This window comes from Pseudophryne corroboree, unplaced genomic scaffold (assembly GCF_028390025.1).
Source record: "Pseudophryne corroboree isolate aPseCor3 unplaced genomic scaffold, aPseCor3.hap2 scaffold_1284, whole genome shotgun sequence".
NCBI lineage: Eukaryota > Metazoa > Chordata > Amphibia > Anura > Myobatrachidae > Pseudophryne > Pseudophryne corroboree.
Genome location: NW_026967909.1, coordinates 150,374 through 157,322, shown reverse-complemented (window position 1 = coordinate 157,322; position 6,949 = coordinate 150,374). Strand labels below are relative to the sequence as shown.

The 6,949-nt window shown below is 36.1% G+C and overlaps 1 non-coding gene across 1 annotated transcript; it reads left to right on the top strand.

The window, feature by feature from the left end:
• Positions 1-4,639: 4,639 nt before the first annotated feature.
• On the top strand, positions 4,640-4,713 carry TRNAS-ACU (transfer RNA serine (anticodon ACU)). The gene has a single exon. It is a non-coding gene; the product is annotated as a tRNA-Ser (tRNA).
• Positions 4,714-6,949: the final 2,236 nt, after the last annotated feature.

Genomic DNA, 6,949 nt, shown 5'->3' with positions numbered 1-6,949 from the left:
CACTGGCAGTGGCACTCCTGCAGCAAAAGTGTGCACTGTTTAATTTTAATAATAATATGTACTCCTGGCTCCTGCTATAACCTATAACTGGCACTGCAGTGCTCCCCAGTCTCCCCCACAATTATAAGATGTGTGAGCTGAGCACAGTCAGATATATACATAGATGATGCAGCACACTGGGCTGAGCAGTGCACACAGATATGGTATGTGACTGAGTCACTGTGTATCGTTTTTTTCAGGCAGAGAACGGATATATTAAATAAAACTGCACTGTCTGGTGTTCACTGTGGTCAGTCACTAGTAAACTCTGCACTCTCTACAGTTCTACAGTACTCCTAAGCTCCAGTAAATCAGGTCAATCTCTCTCTCTCTTCTAATCTAAATGGAGAGGACGCCAGCCACGTCCTCTCCCTATCAATCTCAATGCACGTGTGAAAATGGCGGCGACGCGCGGCTCCTTATATAGAATCCGAGTCTCGCGAGAATCCGACAGCGTCATGATGACGTTCGGGCGCGCTCGGGTTAACCGAGCAAGGCGGGAAGATCCGAGTCGCTCGGACCCGTGAAAAAAAACATGAAGTTCGTGCGGGTTCGGATTCAGAGAAACCGAACCCGCTCATCTCTAATATCTACACGGTATAGCCCTGAATTTTCCAATGCGTAGCTCTTTGCAAAAGAGAGATATTGGCAAGGAAAAGCTGTCTTGTACCTTTGCATTTTTCTCGCAAACGAAGGACACTAGAAAGAAAATTTTAAAGCCTCCTGTTAGGCCATCATTTACACGGCATAGCCCTGAATTTTCCAATGCGCAGCTCTTTGCAAAAGAGAGATATTGGCAAGGAAAAGCTGTCTTGTACCTTTGCATTTTTCTCCCAAACGAAGGACACTAGAAAGAAAATTTTAAAGCCTCCTGTTAGGCCATCATCTACATTGCTGTACTCTGCTGCACATGTAAGTGCAAGAGATCCTGAAGCACTCACTCATCATGGGAAAGTACCAATGTGTTTCTTCGTTGGTTGATGGAAGAAACATTTTACAAAAACTCTCCAGATTATTGACTTTTTAAAGTTTTTCTAGGAAACGTTTTAGATGAATGCTTATTAGCCTTTGTCAGTATGGACTTTTGCAAAGTGTCTCTGTGGCGCAATCAGTTAGTGTGCACGGCTATTAACCAAAAGGTTGGTGGTTCAATCCCACCCAGGGACGTAATTGACCTTGTTATCAGATTTTGGTGATCTTTAAGTAGACAAGTCAAAATTTCAAACGCCCTGTTCTGGTGTAGGGTACCTGGCCTTCTCTGATGTAATCAGAGTTAGATTTGATTCAGTGATTTTATAAAAACAGCTAGGAAGCACAATTTAGCAGTGGGTTGCAGAGAAAAAGAAATATGCTGGCAAAAAAAATCCAATTGAGTGATTAAACAGCTCTTAATTTTCTGGCTTTATTTTTATGCTAACAAATTTGTTCTCTGAAAAGTGTCCACAAAGCCAAGTCTCTGATTAACACCTTTGTAAGGATGGTTTTTCACCTATTATAAAATTAAACTTGCTTCATTGGAAAGGCAGCAAGATGCATCCTCATTTCAATGTCTACTGAAATAATACAGGTTGACACCAGGAAACATTAACGCCACTGCATCCTTGCTGCTTTCTCATGTGGAAGTCTGTTTAATGTGAAAACAAGGTGATATCTAATTAGCACACAGGTAAGGAATTAAGAAAATCTTTATTTAAGGGTGAAAATGTTTCTCACAAAATCGTTGCCCCAATGCATCATTGAAATTCAAGCTGGAAAGATGATTTTAATATATCACTTGTACATTTTGTATTGCTCTTCTGGTGACAATGTAGTTTGTTTTTGTCAATTACCATTTTAATAATAGGGTAAAGAAAATTAAGTGGATTTTTAAAAGAAAACAATACTTTCAATATACTATTAAAACAAATTAAAATGGTAAAAGTTATTGTACTTTAATGAAAAATAAAAGAGCAAAAATATCAATCCCAGTTTTGGATTACTTTAATTAACAAAAAAAATGCATATAGCAGAGGATAGTTTTAATCTGCCTACCTCTGGGTTATGGGCCCAGCATGCTTCCATTGCAGTACTCTGCTGCACATGTAAGTGCAAGAGATCCTGAAGCACTCACTCATCATGGGAAAGTACCAATGTGTTTCTTCGTTGGTGGATGGAAGAAACATCTTACAAAAACTCTCCAGATTATTGACTTTTTAAAGTTTTTCTAGGAAACGTTTTAGATGAATGCTTATTAGCCTTTGTCAGTATGTACTTTTGCAAAGTGATTCTGTGGCGCAATCAGTTAGTGTGTACGGCTATAAACCAAAAGGTTGGTGGTTCAATCCCACCCAGGGACGTAATTGACCTTGTTATCAGATTTTGGTGATCTTTAAGTAGACAAGTCAAAATTTCAAACCCCCTCTTATGGTGTAGGGTACCTGGCCTTCTCTGATGTAATCAGAGTTAGATTTGATTCAGTGATTTTATAAAAACAGCTAGGAAGCACAATTTAGCAGTGAGTTGCAGAGAAAAAGAAATATGCTGGCAAAAAAATCCAATTGAGTGATTAAACAGCTCTTAATTTTCTGGCTTTATTTTTATGCTAACAAATTTGTTCTCTGAAAAGTGTCGACAAAGCCAAGTCTCTGATTAACACCTTTGTAGGGATGGTTTTTCACCTATTACTAAATTAAACTTGCTTCATTGGAAAGGCAGCAAGATGCATCCTCATTTCAATGTCTACTGAAATAATACGGGTTGATACCAGGAAACATTAATGCCACTGCATCCTTGCTGATTTCTCATGTGGAAGTCTGTTTAATGTGAAAACAAGGTGATATCTAATTAGCACACAGGTAAGGAATTAAGAAAATCTTTATTTAAGGGTGAAGATGTTTCTCACAAAATCGTTGCCCCAATGCATCATTGAAATTCAAGCTGGAAAGATGATTTTAATATATCACTTGTACATTTTGTATTGCTCTTCTGGTGACAATGTAGTTTGTTTTTGTCAATTACCATTTTAATAATAGGGTAAAGAAAATTAAGTGGCTTTTTAAAAGAAAACAATACTTTCAATATACTATTAAAACAAATTAAAATGGTAAAAGTTATTGTACTTTAATGAAAAATAAAAGAGCAAAAATATCAATCCCAGTTTTGGATTACTTTAATTAACAAAAAAAAATGCATATAGCAGAGGATAGTTTTAATCTGCCTACCTCTGGGTTATGGGCCCAGCATGCTTCCATTGCAGTACTCTGCTGCACATGTAAGTGCAAGAGATCCTGAAGCACTCACTCATCATGGGAAAGTACCAATGTGTTTCTTCGTTGGTGGATGGAAGAAACATCTTACAAAAACTCTCCAGATTACTGACTTTTTAAAGTTTTTCTAGGAAACGTTTTAGATGAATGCTTATTAGCCTTTGTCAGTATCCACTTTTGCAAAGTGTCTCTGTGGTGCAATCAGTTAGTGTGTTTGGTTACTAACCAAAAGGTTGGTGGTTCAATCCCACCCAGGGATGTAAGTGACCTTGTGATCAGGTTTTGGTGATCTTTAAGTGGACAAGTCAAAATTTCAAACCCCCTCTTATGATGTAGGGTACCTGGCCTTCTCTGATGTAATCAGAGTTAGATTTGATTAAGTGATTTTATAAAAAACAGCTAGGAAGCACAATTTAGCAGTGGGTTGCAGAGAAAAAAAATATGCTGGCAGAAAAATCCAATTGAGTGATTAAACAGCTCTTCATTTTCTGGCTTTATTTTTATGCTAACAAATTTGTTCTCTGAAAAGTGTCCACAAAGCCAAGTCTCTGATGAACACCTATGTAAGGATGTTTTTTCACCTATTACTAAATTAAACTTGCTTCATTGGAAAGGCAGCAAGATGCATCCTCATTTCAATTTCTACTGAAATAATACAGGTTGACACCAGGAAACATTAACGCCACTGCATCCTTGCTGCTTTCTCAAGTAGAAGTCTGTTTAATGTGAAAACAAGGTGATATCTAATTAGCACACAGGTAAGGAATTCAGAAAATCTTTATTTAAGGGTGAAGATGTTTCTCACAAAATCGTTGCCCCAATGCATCATTGAAATTCAAGCTGGAAAGATGATTTTAATATATCACTTGTACATTTTGTATTGCTCTTCTGGTGACAATGTAGTTTGTTTTTGTCAATTACCATTTTAATAATAGGGTAAAGAAAATTAAGTGGATTTTTGAAAGAAAACAATACTGTCAATATACTATTAAAACAAATTAAAATGGTAAAAGTTATTGTACTTTAAGTAAACATAAAATAGCTAACATATCAATCCCAGTTTTGGATTACTTTAATTAACAAAAAAAATGCATATAGCAGAGGATAGTTTCAATCTGCCTACCTCTGGGTAATGGGCCCAGCATGCTTCCATTGCAGTACTCTGCTGCACATGTAAGTGCAAGAGATCCTGAAGCACTCACTCATCATGGGAAAGTACCAATGTGTTTCTTCGTTGGTTGATTTAAGAAAATTCTTACAAAAACTCTCCAGATTATTGACTTTTTAAAGTTTTTCTAGGAAACGTTCTAGATGAATGCTTATTAGCCTTTGTCAGTATGTAATTTTTGCAAAGTGTCTCTGTGGCGCAATCGGTTAGTGTGTCTGGCTACTAACCAAAAGGTTGGTGGTTCAATCCCACCCAGGGACATAATTGACCTTGTGATCAGGTTTTGGTGATCTTTAAGTAGACAAGTCAAAATTTCAAACCCCATTTTATGGTGTAGGGTTCCTGGCCTTCTCTGATGTAATCAGAGTTAGATTTGATTCAGTGATTTTATAAAAAACAGCTAGGAAGCACAATTTAGCAATGGGTTGCAGAGAAAAAAAATATGCTGGCAGAAAAATCCAATTGAGTGATTAAACAGCTCTTCATTTTCTGCCTTTATTTTTATGCTAACAAATTTGTTCTCTAAAAGTGTCCACAAAGCCAAGTCTCTGATTAACACCTTTGTAGGGATGGTTTTTCACCTATAACTAAATTAAACTTGCTTCATTGGAAAGGCAGCAAGATGCATCCTCATTTCAATGTCTACTGAAATAATACAGGTTGACACCAGGAAACATAAAACGCCACTGCATCCTTGCTGCTTTCTCATGTAGAAGTCTGTTTAATGTGAAAACAAGGTGATATCTAATTAGCACACAGGTAAGGAATTAAGAAAATCTTTATTTAAGGGTGAAGATGTTTCTCACAAAATCGTTGCCCCAATGCATCATTGAAATTCAAGCTGGAAAGATGATTTTAATATATCACTTGTACATTTTGTATTGCTCTTCTGGTGACAATGTAGTTTGTTTTTGTCAATTACCCTTTTAATAATAGGGTAAAGAAAATTAAGTGGATTTTTGAAAGAAAACTATACTGTCAATACACTATTAAAACAAATTAAAATGGTAAAAGTTATTGTACTTTAAGTAAAAATAAAAGAGCTAAAATATCAATCCCAGTTTTGGATTACTTTAATAAAAAAAAAATGCATATAGCAGAGGATAGTTTTAATCTGCCTACCTCTGGGTTATGGGCCCAGCATGCTTCCATTGCAGTACTCTGCTGCACATGTAAGTGCAAGAGATCCTGAAGCACTCACTCATCATGGGAAAGTACCAATGTGTTTCTTCGTTGGTTGATCTAAGAAACATCTTACAAAAACTCTCCAGATTATTGACTTTTTAAAGTTTTTCTAGGAAACGTTCTAGATGAATGCTTATTAGCCTTTGTCAGTATCCACTTTTGCAAAGTGTCTCTGTGGTGCAATCAGTTAGTGTGTTTGGCTACAAACCAAAAGGTTGGTGGTTTAATCCCACCCAGGGACATAATTGACCTTGTTATCAGATTTTGGTGATCTTTAAGTAGACAAGTCAAAATTTCAAACCCCCTCTTATGGTGTAGAGTACCTGGCCTTCTCTGATGTAATCAGAGTTAGATTTGATTCAGTGATTTTATAAAAACAGCTAGGAAGCACAATTTAGCAGTGAGTTGCAGAGAAAAAGAAATATGCTGGCAAAAAAATCCAATTGAGTGATTAAACAGCTCTTAATTTTCTGGCTTTATTTTTATGCTAACAAATTTGTTCTCTGAAAAGTGTCGACAAAGCCAAGTCTCTGATTAACACCTTTGTAGGGATGGTTTTTCACCTATTACTAAATTAAACTTGCTTCATTGGAAAGGCAGCAAGATGCATCCTCATTTCAATGTCTACTGAAATAATACGGGTTGATACCAGGAAACATTAATGCCACTGCATCCTTGCTGATTTCTCATGTGGAAGTCTGTTTAATGTGAAAACAAGGTGATATCTAATTAGCACACAGGTAAGGAATTAAGAAAATCTTTATTTAAGGGTGAAGATGTTTCTCACAAAATCGTTGCCCCAATGCATCATTGAAATTCAAGCTGGAAAGATGATTTTAATATATCACTTGTACATTTTGTATTGCTCTTCTGGTGACAATGTAGTTTGTTTTTGTCAATTACCATTTTAATAATAGGGTAAAGAAAATTAAGTGGCTTTTTAAAAGAAAACAATACTTTCAATATACTATTAAAACAAATTAAAATGGTAAAAGTTATTGTACTTTAATGAAAAATAAAAGAGCAAAAATATCAATCCCAGTTTTGGATTACTTTAATTAACAAAAAAAATGCATATAGCAGAGGATAGTTTTAATCTGCCTACCTCTGGGTTATGGGCCCAGCATGCTTCCATTGCAGTACTCTGCTGCACATGTAAGTGCAAGAGATCCTGAAGCACTCACTCATCATGGGAAAGTACCAATGTGTTTCTTTGTTGGTGGATGGAAGAAACATCTTACAAAAACTCTCCAGATTACTGACTTTTTAAAGTTTTTCTAGGAAACGTTTTAGATGAATGCTTATTAGCCTT